This window comes from Garra rufa, unplaced genomic scaffold (assembly GCF_049309525.1).
Source record: "Garra rufa unplaced genomic scaffold, GarRuf1.0 hap1_unplaced_002, whole genome shotgun sequence".
In the NCBI taxonomy this organism is placed as follows: domain Eukaryota; kingdom Metazoa; phylum Chordata; class Actinopteri; order Cypriniformes; family Cyprinidae; genus Garra; species Garra rufa.
Genome location: NW_027394277.1, coordinates 11,005,071 through 11,021,428, shown reverse-complemented (window position 1 = coordinate 11,021,428; position 16,358 = coordinate 11,005,071). Strand labels below are relative to the sequence as shown.

The following is a 16,358-nucleotide window of genomic DNA, read 5'->3' as shown; positions in this document are numbered from 1 at the left end:
GCAGGTATCGTTAAACTACAGCACAATTACAGCTCACCGCTACCCATCGTAAACAGGTTGGGCCTGTCTGTTCCGGTGGGCTCTCAGTGGTGCTAAATCATCAAATGAAGAGGATGGGATTCAAACCCACACAAACCAAGGTGTGCCGAGCACAACGGATTAGCCTTGCATCGCCTTAACCACTCGACCACCTCGTCACTTTCCGTGGTCCTTTTATTTAACACTCCCGATTCAGACCATCAGCTCATTAGTAGAGCACTCAGTGAACTGAACTGAGTGTGTCAGATAAGGAGGACACTCAAAAAGTGCAGAGTGGGGTCCCCAGGACCGAGGATTACTGCTAAAGGAGCCAAACGACGAGGATGGGATTCGAACCCACGCGTGCAGAGCACAATGGATTAGCAGTCCATCGCCTTAACCACTCGGCCACCTCGTCATTTTACGTGGCATTTTCTATTTAGCACTCCTTGTTTCAGATCATCAGTTCATTAGTAGAGAACTCTAAAAACTGAACTGAGTGTGTTAGATAAGGAGGACACACAAAAAGTTTAGCATGGGGTCCCCAGGACCTGGATTAAGGTCCGGTGCTAAAGGAACCGAACGACAAGAATGGGATTCCAACCATTGCACAGAGCACAATGGATTAGCAGTCCATCGCTTTAACCACTCGGCCACCCCGTCCCCTTGCTGACCGAGACAGGCCATGCTGCGGACCTTTTCAGCTGCTGCTGCCGTGCTTTCAGCAGGCTGTTTTGAGCACAGAGGGAATAGTGAATGAGCCGTCTTTTACACACCTCTAATCTGTTCCGTGGAAACACGGTGCAGCAACCCGTGCCAGGAGACTGTTTGTGCGTCATGTTTAAAGCTTGCTGCCACCTTGTCGGTTCACATCCACGTAGGTGCACGAAAAGGTCACGACCGTCGCTGGCATTCTTTCGCAGAGGCAATATTGTAGCCTATGAGGTTTATCCGAGGCGCGATCATTGCTGGTTGAAAACTTTACCCAATACCCCGCCAGGATGACTTGAAATACAGTTAGCTTTGGCAATTTTTGCTAGCCTCTCTGGAGGCTTAGAGTTTTGTTGAGAAATATAGCCTTGTTTCGTTTAGGGTTTTTTTTCCTCGCCAAAAAGCTGTCTACTGATGATAGAGCGCCAGAGCCAGAAGGCTTGTTGTTTTGTCAATATGTTCTCAAGACAGGTATCGTTAAACTGCAGCGCAATTACAGATCACCGTTACCCATCGTAAACAGGTTGGTCCTGTCTGGTCCGGTGGGCTCTCAGTGGCGCTAAAGCTTCCAATGCGTGTCGAGCACAATGTATTAGCCTTCCACCGCCTTAACCACTGGACCACCTCGTCATCTTGCGGGGTTTCTTTATTTAACACTCCTGATTCATGTGCATGTGGATGCATTCTTCGTCTTTTGTTTCAGCCGCCGAGGGCCTGTTTTCCACTGAGGCCCTGCGCCAAACTCAATATGACACACAATCGAACGTTAGTAGTAACCTCCGATTACGGCCGAATGTGGATTCTGCTCGGACGACGGGGCACCGGTACATCCTTTGTAGCTTTAGCTTATTAGCCAAACGCTACACCAGTTTGCCATTTCCCATGAAATCATCCTTGATTTCCATAAGAAAGGTGCCCCAAATTGGTGGAAAATCACAACTCAACCATACGCTGTCCAAAGCATTGAACCGCCTTCACGCGGCAAAACAGAACATGTTGTTGGCCCGCACTGCTGGGTCAAACTGCGCTTCCTAAAAACAGATTGGGTCAAAACTGACAGAAGAAATCTCTAAGCCTGCTTTAAGCCCTACCCACGGGACGGGTTGACAGTCTCGCACAACGCGAGAACCTCAGTTTCGCCTGTGTAATTTGGGGGGCGATGAAAATTGCATCCGACTAAAATTACAAAAAAAAATTTAGGACTCTAATGATGTTTCAGATGTAACTTTTCTCATCTCTGTTGTTAGGTTGTCACCATCTCTGAGACTCAAAGTGTCAGAAGTCGCCTAAGCTGGTTTTGCAAAATGGAGGTCAAGACTATGCTTTCAGGGATCATTTCTATAGTTTTTAACTAAGAAGTGTGTTTCAAAAGTGTAGTGTCTCCCAAACTACGATGATGAGCTTTGATATTCTTTTCTGAGCGTGAATCGGGTGTGGAGTAATGGTTTATTTCCTATGCTCCACACCATTGATGAACGTTCTGTGTGGCATTTATGCAGCATAGAAGAAGAGAGTATGATCAGAGTGGTCTTTGAAAATTGTAAATATCAGATTAACAATCTTGTGTGTAGCTGCGATTGACTGTTTGGCTCATAATTGGTGTATATCTGATGAAACTACTTTTTTTATCTTTTTTTTGTTGTTCTTTTTTACATTTTTGTTGGTGGGTGTCACCATCCTTGAGATTCAGAATGTCAGGATAAGATGTCAGCTGGTTCTATCAACTTAAAGTTGCCATAAAATGCATTGAGAGAATATTTTAATTTGTTCTTTGATGTCTACATAGAAGGTAAATGGCATAGGAAAGGGCAAACAATCTCCAGAAACGGTTTTACAGGACCATTTACAACCCTAGGATTTGTTCCTAGAATGAAATGCTCTGTTATTGCCTTTTTTGGAAGCTTCATGAATATTAATGAGCTCTGCTCCGATTGGCTGTTTCACAGAGCTGCTCATCTCTATAGCTGGCACATTGATAAAAAATATATATTTAATTAGGAGCTCTAGCCGCTTTTAATATGTGGTTTGTTGAATCTTGATGAACTGCCTTTAACTGAAAATTGATTGTTACAATAATGCGTTACTTACACACTATTGTGCTGTTTAAATACTGTGCAGTTGCTTTGACACAATCTGTATTGTAAAAGGCGCTATATAAATAAAGGTGACTTGACTTGACTTGACTTGAATCTGCCGTTTTGAATCGCAGACATTTTAGTCTCATTACTGTGATCCATGTGCTCTGTGTAAAGTTATAATGCAGAGGGAGCTCTTCTTACCACACAAGTTCAGCTGCTTCTCGGTGATACTCTGGATCTGTAAATCATTCGCCATCATCAGCGCAGTTATTTCTCCATCATTCACCATCATCAGCACAGTCATCTCTCTGTTTATGTGGTAAGTGATATCTTTTGTACTGCAATGTAACAGGCTAGTGCTAGCATTAAGCTAACCGTGTCCCTTCAGTGGCTTGCCTTGTTTTACTGATGTACTGACGTTACCGATGATTGGGCGATGCAAATGTTGGAGGCGTAACTATTAACGATCCCGGGACTGTTGCGTAACAGTCGGTGTTATGTTGGAATTGACATATAAATCTAGTGTTCTCAAAAGACCACCGAAAAATAGAAGATTTATCCTTATCCTTATATAGATTTATCCTTGATTTCCATAAGAAAGGTGCCCCAAATTGGTGGAAAATCACATCTCAACCATACGCTGTCCAAAGCATTGAACCGCCTTCACGCGGCAAGACAGAACATGTTGTTGGCCTGCACTGCTGGGTCAAACTGCGCTTCCCAAAAACAGATTGGGTCAAAACTGACAGAAGAAAACTCTAAGCCTGCTCTAAGCCCTACCCACGGGACGGCTCGACAGTCTCGGCACAACGCGAGAGCCTCCGTTTCGCCTGTGTCATTTGGGAGCCGATGAAAACTGCCTCCGACCCGGTGAAGGAAACCTCAACCAGCCCGGCTAGCTCAGTCGGAAGAGCATGAGACTCTTAATCTCAGGGTCGTGGGTTCGAGCCCCACGTTGGGCGCCTCTGTTGGCTCTCTTTCTTCCCAACAGGGTGGCGGGCTCCAGTGTGCCCATTCGCCGCACAGGCTATAAGTGGATTTTGCGAGCTCCGGAAACATCTTTCAAAACAGCCTGTTAGTACGTGCGATTCTAATCCCTAACCGTAACCCTTGCTTTTACAACCGTGATCCGGCGGCAGCAGACACACAGCGGCTGTCTCTGTGGCGCTACCTGGAGCAGGATCGTCTGTTTCCGCGGCCGTCTCCTCGTCCAATCGCCGATCTCGCCGTCCATTGTGAGAATGGATGAGAGCCAATCGCGTCGCTCGCCGTCCATTGTGAGAATGGATGAGAGCCAATCGCGTCGCTCGCCGTCCATTGTGAGAATGGACGAGGCACCAATCGCATCGCTCGAGCTCCATTGTTGAGAGCCACTCATCGTGCTCAGTTTCATTCTAAGTCAGGTTCAAAAATCAGACGAACGGAATATAGGATAACTTTTCAAAGTAAGTAATACATGTTTTCTACTTTCCTCCTCTCTGTTTACAATGTGCTCAATTGGTAACTCGTTAGGTTTTCGTCCGTCGTTCATCCGTGTTTGGCGTTCACAAACTTTTGACTTGCGAATTTCCCATAATGAAACAGTTTAAATGAAATCTAACTTTCTTAAGTCTATTTACACGTTCTTAAGTTCGATTTAAATGGGGGAAAAAACGCGTTTCAGCTGTAAGTGCAGTCATCCCTTATGACAATTTACCTTGTTTTTACTATAGTGAAAGCGTAGTAAGTTAACCATGTTGTGTTTTTGGCTGATCGATTACAACTGTATGAACACAGTCTTACTATAAATGAAAATCTGAATGAACAGCAACAACAAAAAACGTTGTGCTTGTGTTTGTCGTCATTTACCATGGCTTTACTATAGTGAAAGTGTAGTAATCATGTTTTCTTTTCATGACTTGACTAAAATCTCACATATTAAACATAATTGTGCCTGTAATCGTACTTATTAAACTCAGTTTACTCGTTCTTTAAATGTAAACACAGTCTTACTATAAATAATCAAGTAATTTACCATGCTTTTACTATAGTGAAAGTGTAGTAATCATGTTTTGTTTCCATGATTAACCTATAATCTCACATATAAAACACCATTTGCCTGTAGTTTTGCGTGTGAATGTAGTAATCAAGTTTTGTGTTTGCAGATGGATTACTACCCACATAGCAATTGACATCTGGCCCAGCTCTGGGCCAAGCAAAGCAGTTACACTCGGCCCAAATGCCACAAAGAATTACGGCCCTTGTGCGGCCCAAATCTGCAATACAGCCATGAGCCACACATGAGCCATAACTGGCCCAAATCTCAGCCAAATGGTAACTTATAACCAGCCCTGAACAGGGCCAGAACGTGTTTTAATAGGGCTACCCAATCTCAGCCTTCAGTCAACCAGATAGAGACCACCCTGATATCAAGCAACCATTGAATCAATGTCAGAAATGGTTGATTTGTCAATGTTAATGACATTGAATTAATATCACCCGCTATTAATGCTAAAAAGAATGTTAAAATTTCAACAAATCACCATTATTGTGATCAGTAATAGCTTTAGTTGGGCTCTTGACTCTTACTTTTTGTTAAGTTAACTGTCTTTTGGATCTACAATAGTGTTTCAGTATAAACACTGAGGCCAAAAAAAAAGTTTAAAAAAATGCAGTTGGAGCAGATTACTATTTGTGATGGTGTCAATTAAGCTAAAGAAACTAAAGCTGATAAATAATACTGAATAAAATTGATGGTCTTTCATTACTGATGTAAGTGTTCTTTATCACAAATGCAAAAATTCTGTGGTAATGTTAAGTAAGATTTAGACATCAACACTTGTCATGCAAACCACATCAATGGTGACAATCATCAAGCTAATTCAGATAAACAGATCAACTGCAATGCATGCTGGGAATCATGAATGAGTTTTGTACTATGTTAATACCCAGCATGCATTTCTGCATAAAAATTTGTTTTGCCGAATGTCACCATTGTTGAGTTGCATACGCTGATTCTTGATGTGTTTTTTCCTGGTTAATTTATAGAAGTACGATATCTGGACCCCTGCTAAAATTTGTCTCAAAAAAAAAAACAACGACATATAAATTCAAACACACTTGTGAACAAATATTTAAGCAAGCTCACCAAGATTGCAATTACTATCATCATCTGCTCCCAGCAGATTTTAGCTTTCATTGTCTTAACCAATGTATTTTAGCACATTGTTACAAAAGACAATGAAATTCTAACATTAGAGTCAAGAGTCTAACTACAGCAAATACTGATCACAACAATGGTGGTTTGATAAATTTTCAACATAAATAGCGGATACAAAAGATTCATAAATCAACCATTTTGGACATTGATTCAATGGTTAACTGCTATCACTGTGGTCTCTATGTGGTTGACTAAAGGCTGAGATTGGGTAGCACTATTAAAACATGTTCTGGCTCAGTTTAGAGCTGGTTATAAGTTACTATTTGGCTGAGATTTGGGCCAGTTATGGCTCACGTGTGCCTCATGTCTGTAGTCCAGATTTGGGCCGCACACGGGCCGTAATTCTTTGCGGCATTCGGGCCGAGTGTAACTGCTTGCTTGGCCCAGAGCTGGGCCAGACGTCAATTGCTATGTGGGTAGAAGTGCATTCATGTTACATAAGAGCAGTGGTGGACGAAGTACACAAATCAAGTACTTGAGTAAAAGTACAGATACGTATAATAGAATATTACTCCAGTAAAAGTAAAAGTACTCCTTTTTCCATTTTACTTGAGTGAAAGTACAAAAGTACTACATTTTTTGTGTACTTAAGTAAAAAAGTACTGACATATTTTGCAATTTTATAAAGGCTATAAATTTATATTAGCATATATATTTTTTATAATCCTACTATAAGCCTTGGTTTTTCCCAAAATAACCACTAGCCTATATGGAGTCAAGATAGATTTTTGTTGTTGATATGGTCTACGTTGACAATGTTCACTGTGAAGCTTACATTGCATTGTAACGTTACCTGAGAGAAAACTGATTTAACCATCTCATTTTCACCAGTAAGAAAAGTGTTTTAAAGCTTGTTATTTTGCGGAACGGCACAGTTATAAATGATATGAGAATAAGGCCTGAAGTTAGGAAGAAAAATTTAATTATATTTTCATAATATTTTTCTTTTTTCTCAAACATTGTCTGTGGTGTAAAAACACCCCTGGCCAAATGTCCCCAGAGGGCATCACTTCCCACTTTGATAATTTCTGTAGTTACCATCTGAACATCACATATTTTCTTTTCCCTCAGATGTAATCTGTCTAGATGGTTGATTATAAATATTTGGACTTCATATCTGAAAATTACCTCAACTTAGCACCAGCAAGCTTGTTAGCTAGACAGTTAGCATCAGCTAACAATATTTACTTATTTTCAGTATGGTTATGAATAAACATTTATTTCTGTATATTAGGCTAGTTGATTCAAACAATATAAAAAGTATACCGTTAATAAACAATATAAAAACAGACGTCACATAGGGCTAAATGCGTAGCATTTTAATAAAACTGTTGAGGTTACAGCAGCGAGGAATATGAACGTGTAACGTTATGAGTTATTTGATTTAATCTGTGTTATTTTAATGTTTCGTTTTTTTACCTAAAAAGAGACGATGTTGATGATGTGTCTGCATTTAAAGGTCCCATATCGTCAAAATCAAAATTTCCTGGCTTTTTTCATGATAACTAAGGTCTAGGGGCTATCTAACTACCATATGAGTTTCAAAACAGTCAATCCACAGTAAACTGCACACAGCCTGCTTAAAGTAGCTGTTCATTTTCACGAGCAGCTGTGACTTCCGTAACGATGTGACGTCCGATCGACTCAAGTCACCGCCTTCAGTCACAAACCAACGTCCCACCCTCCTTTTGTCAAACCCCCAGACAACAACGCATCCATTCCATTATTGAGCAACAACAACAGGAAAACAAGTTGAGAAAACCCTGTTCAGTCGATAGATGTCAAGCTACGATCATTGTACAGGCTTCAGAACAACGTGAATATAAGAGACCAGCGGCACGTCAACTTCAGCCTCTTTCACACAGCGATTCCGGTAAATACACGGATAATGTGTCCCACGATTTGTTCCGGAATTGTTTAATTTGGTTCATTCACAGTTGTTTTCCGGAATCTGTGCTTGCTTTACACACAAACCATAAAGACATGTGACGTTTGGATGTGAGATGTAATGCAACGCGTACGTTTCACTAAACTGAAACTAACCTGAACAAACTGTGCTTCAGCGCTGATAGTGAGGAGCTGGCTCTGCCTGATGATCGCCGCTTCATTCCACTTTGCACGTAACGTTATTTTTCGTTGTGAAGAGTCGCTTGATAACGTGCATCATTACTACAACACTGCCTTTAGGTTCTGGCTTTGGTTCACACAGTTCCCGTAATTTTCCAGAATCAGCGCGCATTGTGAAAGGGGCTTTACTAAAGCAACAGTTATGTAGCCTACTGCATTCGGTGTTTGTAAAAGAAAAAACATTAATGATCATTCTAAAATATCCTGTTGAGTATCAGCTCTCTCTATTGCTCTGAGCTCGCTTACGCTTACAGCATACATGACCGTAGTTACCTGTGATTGGCCTGGTTGTGCGTCACTCAGAAAACAACAGGCCAATCAGAAGAGATGCTCATGAATATTAATTAGATGGGCCAAAATCGACCTGTTTTTGACAGAGCTCCTAAAAAAGGAGCTGTAAAAATATATTGAGATAGATTTTGGCACTTATACCGCAAATATATATTCTTAAGGACATCAACAAATAAAATAAACCTCCAGAAATGTGTACGATATGGGACCTTTAATCATTTCAGCGGGCTTAAATACATCACCCTTTACAGCAGATTTAGTTCGCAAACAACTGACAGTTGCAATAATTAATCCTAAAACTCGACATTATATCTTACTTTTCGCAGCATCAGTCGCGCGCGCTCACAATCTCCCGGTTCTTATTTGTGAATTCAGATGACTGGAGACTCGCTCTAAACGGCTCATTTGAATCAGTGAGTTTGAACAGCTGCAATTGGATCAGTCCAATTCGTGAATGAATCGCTTGTGGCGATTTGCGAACCGATTGAAAAGAATCAGTTTGTTCATTAATCAGACACTGCTTCTGCGTCTCGGAGCACGTAATATATTATAAGGAGTAACGACATGTTTTATTAAATGTAGTGGAGTAAAAAGTGCGATATTATGCTTTGGAATGTAGTGAAGTAAAAGTAAAAGTTACTCAAAATAAAACTACTCCAGTAAAGTACAGATACTTGAAAAATGTACTTAAGTACAGTAACGAATTACAACTACTTCGTTACTGTCCACCACTGCATAAGAGTTATGATTTTTGTGAAGTTACAAGTTTTGAAACCAAAATACCCGCAATATCCAGTTAGACCTGTAGTAAACTCAGAAGAGAAGATCAGGAGACTGAGTGAATCTTCATCAGATCTTGATTGAGATGTTACTGTGTAGCGCTGCGGTCATCCAGACTGACTAAAACACTCAATCACTGGAGTTTTATTCAGATTTCAGGATCGTCATTAGAAGATAAAATATGCAAAGGATGTAAGCAGTTACAGGAATTTGCCCAGATTTACAGTGACTCTAATCCAATCAGCAGAACTATAGACTCATTATCACAGAGATCAGGGAAAGTCTCACCTTCAGCCTCTGCATTCATATTTAACTCAGATATTGATCAGAAACAAAGACACCAATTAAAGAAATGAAACATCAACAGCCAATAAAGACAAAAGATGACACTTAGCATGATTTCACATTCATATTCACACACTCCTAAAGCTAAATATATTCATTTAAAACAAACTGATCACATCCCTTGAATAATGTGTTTAAGTTTGTGATCTGAGAGCTTTGTCTTCATCTGTAAGAACGACCTCCTGAAATCTGTCTTAAACTCCGGTGATTGAGTGTTTTAGTCAGTCTGGATGACCACAGCGACACACAGGACCAGCTCAAACAAGAGTCTCCTGATCTTCATTTTCCTGCAGGTGTAAAGGTATTTTGTTTTCAAAACGTCTAACTTCATTAAACTATAACACTAATACAACATTACATATTTTATTTTTTTTTTCTGATGGATGTACTTCAAGTTAAAGTTACTAATAAACTGTTTATTGTGTCTTGTATTTATTAGCCAAACTTTTCAATGTTAACAAAAGAAGATAAGGAGTAACAGCTGAATATGTTTTTGCCAAGTAACGAAACTGAAAAGGTAATAATCAATGGACTGTATTCCTTTTAAATTTGCCATCACACAACCTTGGTAAACGTTACACAGCAGCATTGACTGGTTTAATGTGAATTTAATGGCAAGGTATATAAACAGAAAGCGTGTTATAAATGAACATTAATAAAATAAAGAATATTATTAATAGATTTACAATGTTATTAACTTTAGAAAAGCATCATCACATGAGTAAGAAATTCTATTCTATATACAACATTTCTATGATGTGTTTGTGATTCTAAACAGCAGTGCACCAATGGGACTTTTATTTTGCTCTGGTGATGTGACGTCATAAAGATCCGCTGCGTTCCTCATCTGTTGTCAGTCGCCTAAAGAAAGGTTTGTGCTTTTAATGTTTTTAAACCAATGGACATTGTTGCATCAATTAAAGCGTTTTTACAAGCTATGTTAAATAAATGCATCATTATTAAATATAACGTTGTAATGCTTTATCTAGTGTTACTTAAAATGTTAGCCTTTAGTAACAGAGAAGGTAAGTTTCATTTCGCTCTCTATATCATGAATCAATCGTGTGATGATGAGAAGTGATGAGAGAAACTGAGAATCCGAATCATTTGAATCGAATCATTTATGAAATGATTCAGTGATTCGATTCAGCGGCACGCGGTCTACAAACGACAACAACAAACACAAACTAGTGCATGACAAACGAGAGTGATTTCATTCAAGTGTAATATATTAGATATGATGTACAAATAATTGAATACCAAATATAAATCAAAATAGCTTAAAATTATAATCTAAATATGAACCTTTGGTGTTATTTGTATATATTTTATACTTTTTATATAAGTCTATTAACTCTGACTGTCTTTCCAGTGCACTGACTACTGAACTAGGAGCTGAATGACAAGCAGATAGAGATCTAGTTTGCATAGATTTTTCTTTCTATTAATTATTCTCATCTTAAACAGGACAAAGTGTACAAACACACAGAAAAACTCCTGGAGAAACAACAGAGATCCATGTGACACAATATTATAAAGATGGCATTTATTAAAGAGGAGAGTGAAGACATGAAGATTGAAGAAACATTCATCAAACATGAAGATACTGAGGAACAAACAAAGATGTCGTTTATTAAAGAAGAGAGTGAAGACATTAAGATTTTAGAAACATTCAGAGTCAAACATGAAGATACTGAGGAACAAACAGGTTGGTTTTCATTCTCAAAGCTGGACTCACTCATTTGATCCTTATTAAAATGTACAGCTCTATAGAAAAAAAAAACATATTTAGTGTAACATTAAACACAGTATCTACTTTTGATTAGAAAACAATAAAAGCGGTAACTGACAAAAAAACTTTACTTAGCTTGAAGCAAACAATGACACTTCAGTTTTTAATTTGACATTTGTTTTATTGTAAGTGATTTTTTTCTGCTGTCATCAAAAGTGTGATATTAAAACGGAAATAGCAGTGAATGTTCATTACAACAAGCAATAAATAATCATATTTCAGAAACACCAGCTAATTGAAGATGCAGGACAGCCACCAGTAGTGCGTTACAATAGTCCAGTCTAGACGTCATGAATGCATCAAATAACTGTTCTGCATCTGAAACTGGTAACATGTTCTGTAATAGTTAACCGTAATAGTTATTCATTTTGTATTTGAAATATGAAATGATGTTACATGTACTTTGTTACTCTCCAAATCTGGAGCCAAACAATAAAATAGAAACCGAAAATAACTCATCGTAACTTCTCTGGGTTTAATTAGAAAATATTTTTTACTTGAATGCTGCTTTTAAATTCTCTAGCGTGAAGATAAACTTGGCAGATTTTGTGTGTGTTTTTTTCATACCTGCAAACTTGTCGCTTTTCGGCGACAATCGCCGTTTTCATTGTCAATTGGGTCATTCACGTGAATCGTGTAGAACCGGAGAGTTTTTTTAGGGGGGGGGGGTTTTGGGGGGGGTGGGCTTGCGTTAATTGACATCTGGGCTGATCGGAATCTCAACTGAGCTTGCGCCTGTCATGAGAGGGAGGTGGGGGTGGGCTTGCGTGCCATGTAGGCCATTATTGGACAATTCTTATAAATGACATTTTTCCTGGATCAATCTCAGCGCTTGCTTCAGTATCTTGAAACACACTGCCATCTGTGTTCGCGCCTGTCAAGAGACACCTGACCTAATGTGGAAATTCTGATGGAAATTGAAATGACCGTATATGCACGGAGCGTTCTTTAGGACTTCTGCATAAAGATAAGCAGCTCGTTTTATATGTGCTTTATATTAGGTGGACACTCTTGAGACTGATCTACTGCCTCGTTCTTATCAGAAACTGAGAAAAATGATAATTGCAACATTATAAATAAACTATGTTAGCGGCGTGATCATCCATTTTCTTATTATTTAACAACATATCATTTAAATGCGGAGCCTGGTAATCCCGTACTCTCCGTATCTGCATAGTTGTACATTTAAATGCTGACAGCTAAACACTATCATAAGGTGTTTAGGCTAACGTTAGCTAGCAAGCCATACTTCCCTTCCAAGGACATCTTAATCATATTCTTGATAATCACTAACTTCCCAGCAAACACAGTACGTTGTGAGGACGTCGCCAGTTGGTCGTCATTTGGTCAGCGCGACATTACTTTATGACAACGTCGTGAGGACGTTGTGGTAACGTTCCATATTTTTGAATTTTGGCTAACGTCCCAGAAACGTCGTAGGCACGTCCTTAAAAGACGTCGCTGGTTGGTCGCGTGGGAAACGTTATAGCGACGTGGTCAGCAGGTCTCCAACTAACTTTTCATATTATTGCACTACATGTATTAAGCTTATTTTTAAAGGTGTAAACCGTTTTAATAGCCTATAATATGGGGAATATACTGAATTCGTCAAGTATTTTGCATGATGGAATGAATTATTATATAAGTATAACCCGTCATTTAAAATATAGAAATGTTTGTCATCAAATTAATGGCAAAACAAAAACCAAATAGTTTGCTTAGCAAATGGTGATAATTTATGGTTGTGAATGGTTTATTGAAAGGGGGAACGGGACAAATGTTAAAACCAGCGCACGTCACTTTCTGAGTGCTGCGTAAGTGCGCCGTGCGCGTGCCCGTCATTAACGGTCAACTTCCAGAAGACGGACGAGAAGGAAAAGGTAAGCGCTTAAAATCTTCTCTTATTCATATTTTTTTGCTGATATAACGTTAGATGACACGTAAGATAAGTAGTGTTTTGTGTTTTTGGAGGTTTTCTATATTCATTTAATAAATAAATGCCCTGTTTGGTTAATATTAACGTTAATTAGCTTAGTTCTGGATGCGGTCTGTGGTAACGTTAAGTTAACTTTTAAAATCCTAAATTAAAATGTTATACCTTATTTTTAGTCTAGTTTGAAATTTACCCACGATACACTATACAGTATTCATTTTTTTTAATTATTTTAACTTCTACCATAGTAACGTTGACTGCTTGTCGTTCGCATCTGACAATGCTCATGCTAGCCTAGCCGTATTGTAAACTTAAATACAAACCACTGATGTTATATAAACTTTTAATTAGACCGAGGCTGCCGAAATCCCATTCAGTGTATGTGGGATTAATAATGTCCTGCTTTCCTGTCGATTAACAGGCCTGTAAATGGTGTAATTTGCTCGTTACATGTTATTTGTTTTTACATACAACATTTTTACATACATAACTTGCATAATTTTTATGCTAGTGACTTTTCATTGACAAACAGATCTGATAGTTTAGTTTTAACAAATATGTATCCAACAAATAGTTTACTATTTTATGTCCTTACTGCCAGTGAACCAGTTGAGTCATTCAGTGAGTTGCTTATTAGAAATGATATTCATTACTATGTAGTAGTTTAAGGATTTTGGCCAAGGTCCCAGAAACGTCGTGGGCACGTCCTCAAAGCTGGTCTCTGGATAATTTTTCATATTATTGCACTAAATGTATTGAGCCTATTTTTTTAAGTAGTAGTTTGAATGCTTTATTCATTGTTCATTGTTTTATCAATGTTTTATTCAAAACTAACATACTTTTTTTAATAACAGGTGGAGAGAGAGTCTGGGCAGCAGCAACACGACAACCATGATTATGATTAGGGATGGGTATCAAGTACAGGTAACTTACTGATTTGGTTCCTGACTTGTTCAGTACCAAAAAATATATATAAAGCAACAGGACTAATGGTGCTGCTATTTGTATTTTAGACACAACCACATGACATTCAAACCATCTCTAAGTGTATGGCAGAAAGGATCCAGGATCAAGAGATCATCCATCATGAAGACTGTGTTCAAAAGAACCCAGCAAATCCTCGGTAAAAAACTAAACCTCATTGTTTCAGTGTCACTCAGGCACAACTATAGATTTAAATTGATTTCAGTGGCTTAAATATTTATATTTCAGGCCTCCCTGACCCTTCTGTTGTCCTGGATGTGAAGACATGCTGGAACTGCATTTTCTCATGGTTGAAGGAGTTGTGCAGTGGTATCCTTCCTGGACCCACACAACAAAATGCTCAGGAGGAGAGACAGGTAATCCACAGGGTTGGATTTATCATTTCAATTACTCATAGCTAGATAGATATCAATTGATAGTCTAATTCCAGAGCCTGTGAATGATTTTGTTTTTTCCTCAGTCAGGAGACATTTTTTTGAAATTGTTGATGCTTGTATGATTGTCATATGTCATGGTACCTTACAACAGTGGTTTTCAAACCTGGACCTGGGGACACACAGCACAATACATTTTGCACATCTCTTTTTACTGACAGATTTGTTCATGAAGCTCTTTCTTAAGGAGCTGATGATCTGAAGAAGGTGGGTTTAACAAGAGAGACATACAAAATGTGCAGTGCTGTGGGTCACCTGGACCACAATTGTAAACCACTGCCTTCATGAGCACCTCCTGTGCTCCTGATCATTTTTAAACATGTTTAAAAAATATTTGAGTTGGCCTGAATTTGACCAATGTAAGACTCCCCTATTTCTAAATCATACACAACCACATCACTTTGCTGTGTTTCCCACAGGATTTGTTTGAGACTTTGGGGGCTGGACCTTCGTCTGTCTGGGGCATGGCCTAGTGTACAAAAGTATGTACTGTACATTTTAAACTTAATTTTTTCTATCTGGTGCACTTTGTATTAAGAGCTCCAACCCATGCTTAGTGTGGAAATTTAACAAAGAAAAAAAGTCAATGCAAATGACGTATCCCTCTTTTTGGTTACTGTGGACTCTTAAGAGTTTCGTGAATAGGTTTTAAGCTAAATCTCCTAGCCAGGACACCTAATAGTAAGATCAAATTCTCTGTGAACATGGCCACAGATTGTGCCTTTCCTTTAGAAGCTGGAGAATAACTTAAGATTTTAAAAGGAAGATTAGCAGTTTTATACAAACTTATTCAAACTGTCTATAAAATTAATTGGTTAATTAGTTTTATTTATATTTTATGTGGATTCAAGGGAAAGGTGAAAAATGAGAAGGCCTAGGAATGACTGAGGAAGGCAGCCGTGAGGAAAATTAAGTAATCATCAGAATGTAAGTTCTTTGCAATCTGTGCATTGTTTATTACAAGATGTGTTTTCATTTAAATTCAAAGCTGAATTTTCAGCATCAATACTCCAGTTGTAAGTGTTCAAAATCATTCTAATATGCTGTGTTGCCCAATTTAGTTGTGTACACTAGGTTGGAGTCACTTAAGTTTTTTTTTTCTTTATGAAGACCTTAATAGCAAGGATGCATTAAACTGATCTGAAGTGGTAGTAAAAACATTTATAATGTTACAAAAGTAAAAAAAAAAAAAAAAAAAGGTTTTAAACCTTAACTATGTATTTATAAAATTATCCTAAAAAAAATCACAGTTTACACAGAAATATTAAGTAGCACAACTGTTTTCAACATTGATAATAATCAAAAATGTTTTTTGAGCATCAAATCATATGAGAATGATCATGTGAAACTGAAGACTGGAGTAAAGGCTACTGAACAATTCACCTTTGCCTCACAGGAAAGAAATGCATTTTAAAGTCTATTTGAAAAACAACAGAAAACGTATTTTAAATTAAAATATTTCACAGTATTACTATTGTATTGTAAGTTAAATATAAATATAGCTTTGGTGTGTCGAAAAACATTAAAAAAACTGAAAGACTGCAGATTTTGACTGGTTGTGTGTACATACAGTAGCAACATTAACAAGGTGATTCTCCCTTTCAGCTGCCAGAGAAGGATATTGACAGTACAGCCTCAGGATAGCGAAGAGGAAGAAAAACACCTT

The 16,358-nt window shown here is 38.4% G+C and overlaps 3 non-coding genes across 3 annotated transcripts; 2 read left to right on the top strand and 1 right to left on the bottom strand.

Moving 5' to 3' along the window:
- Positions 1–354: 354 nt before the first annotated feature.
- Positions 355–436, bottom strand: trnas-gcu (transfer RNA serine (anticodon GCU)). The gene has a single exon. It is a non-coding gene; the product is annotated as a tRNA-Ser (tRNA).
- Positions 437–929: 493 nt separating this feature from the next.
- Positions 930–1,070, top strand: LOC141307881 (U4 spliceosomal RNA). The gene has a single exon (XR_012346807.1). It is a non-coding gene; the product is annotated as a U4 spliceosomal RNA (small nuclear RNA).
- Positions 1,071–2,042: 972 nt separating this feature from the next.
- On the top strand, positions 2,043–2,258 carry LOC141307797 (small nucleolar RNA U3). Its single transcript, XR_012346722.1, has one exon. It is a non-coding gene; the product is annotated as a small nucleolar RNA U3 (small nucleolar RNA).
- Positions 2,259–16,358: the final 14,100 nt, after the last annotated feature.